This window comes from Phytophthora infestans, genomic scaffold, assembly GCF_000142945.1.
Source record: "Phytophthora infestans T30-4 supercont1.81 genomic scaffold, whole genome shotgun sequence".
NCBI classification, from domain to species: domain Eukaryota; phylum Oomycota; class Peronosporomycetes; order Peronosporales; family Peronosporaceae; genus Phytophthora; species Phytophthora infestans.
The window spans coordinates 280,876-283,054 of NW_003303678.1; the positions used below are offsets into that span (position 1 = coordinate 280,876).

The window sequence follows — 2,179 nt, forward strand, 5'->3', positions numbered from 1 at the left end:
CCCGCCATACGGACGCCACAATACGCCACTAGGCACATTCGTCCTTGCTTCGTCTCCACGGTCTTCGTGCTGAAAGCAGTGCCACATCCAGGTCGACCTCGCGCGGCAAGGCCACACACACACACAAGCGAAGCGCCGGTCAGCTCAAATTCGTTCAAAAACGACAAGCACGCATAAAGATGTCGACAGCTGTGAGACTTGAACTCACGCGGGTTACTCCAATAGATTTCGAGTCTATCGCCTTAACCGCTCGGCCAAGCTGTCCTAGCATCCATACAGACTCCCACACACCCACGCAAAGTTGCTTCAACCATTACACGCCAACCAAGCGTTTGAACACGCCCTGGATGCCCTCACCCGACACTGAACAAGTCGTGGTTACCCGCAGCGCCACCTCCCGCCTACACACCCGCCATACGGACGCCACCATAAGCGCCACTAGGCACATTCGCTCCTTGCTTCCTTATCTCTCTCGTTCTCCGTGTTTACAAGCCAGAAACCCAATTTCTGGTTCTTCGTCGGACCGCCAAGGGGCAAGGACCCACACCAAGGCAGGCGGGAGGGCGGCTGTCCATTTCTAAATAATTCACAATCAGCAATTAAGGATTAAAGCAGTCGTGAGCTTTGAAACTCACGCGGGTTACCCCCAATAGATTTCGAGTCTATCGCCTTAACCCGCTCGGCCAAGCTGTTCCTAGCATCCCATACAGACTCCCCACACACCCACGCAAAGTTGCTTCAACCATTATACGGCCAACCAAGCTTTGAAACACGCCCTGGATGCCCTCACCCGACACTGAACAAGTCGTGGTTACCCGCAGCGCCACCTCCCGCCTACACACCCGCCATACGGACGCCACCATACGCCACTAGGCACATTCGTCCTTGCTTCGTCTCCACGGTCTTCGTGCTGAAAGCAGTGCCACATCTAGGTCGACCTCGCGCGGCTAGGCCACACACACACACAAGCGAAGCGCCGGTCAGCTCCAATTCGTTCAAAATCGACAAGCACGCATAAAGATGTCGACAGCTGTGAGACTTGAACTCACGCGGGTTACCCCAATAGATTTCGAGTCTATCGCCTTAACCGCTCGGCCAAGCTGTCCTAGCATCCATACAGACTCCCACACACCCACGCAAAGTTGCTTCAACCATTATACGCCAACCAAGCTTTGAACACGCCCTGGATGCCCTCACCCGACACTGAACAAGTCGTGGTTACCCGCAGCGCCACCTCCCGCCTACACACCCGCCATACGGACGCCACCATACGCCACTAGGCACATTCGTCCTTGCTTCGTCTCCACGGTCTTCGTGCTGAAAGCAGTGCCACATCCAGGTCGACCTCGCGCGGCAAGGCCACACACACACACAAGCGAAGCGCCGGTCAGCTCAAATTCGTTCAAAAACGACAAGCACGCATAAAGATGTCGACAGCTTTGAACTCACGCGGGTTACCCCAATAGATTTCGAGTCTATCGCCTTAACCGCTCGGCCAAGCTGTCCTAGCATCCATACAGACTCCCACACACCCACGCAAAGTTGCTTCAACCATTACACGCCAACCAAGCTTTGAACACGCCCTGGATGCCCTCACCCGACACTGAACAAGTCGTGGTTACCCGCAGCGCCACCTCCCGCCTACACACCCGCCATACGGACGCCACCATACGCCACTAGGCACATTCGTCCTTGCTTCGTCTCCACGGTCTTCGTGCTGAAAGCAGTGCCACATCCAGGTCGACCTCGCGCGGCAAGGCCACACACACACACAAGCGAAGCGCCGGTCAGCTCAAATTCGTTCAAAAACGACAAGCACGCATAAAGATGTCGACAGCTGTGAGACTTGAACTCACGCGGGTTACCCCAATAGATTTCGAGTCTATCGCCTTAACCGCTCGGCCAAGCTGTCCTAGCATCCATACAGACTCCCACACACCCACGCAAAGTTGCTTCAACCATTACACGCCAACCAAGCTTTGAACACGCCGTGGATGCCCTCACCCGACACTGAACAAGTCGTGGTTACCCGCAGCGCCACCTCCCGCCTACACACCCGCCATACGGACGCCACCATACGCCAGTAGGCGCATTCGTCTCTGCCTCGTCTCCACGGTCTTCGTGCTGAAAGCAGTGACACATCCAGGTCGACCTCGCGCGGCAAGTCCACACACACACA

General features: G+C 56.0%; 1 non-coding gene across 1 annotated transcript; it reads right to left on the reverse strand.

Moving 5' to 3' along the window:
- Positions 1–1,431: 1,431 nt before the first annotated feature.
- Positions 1,432–1,505, reverse strand: PITG_30140. Its single transcript has one exon. It is a non-coding gene; the product is annotated as a tRNA-Ser (tRNA).
- Positions 1,506–2,179: the final 674 nt, after the last annotated feature.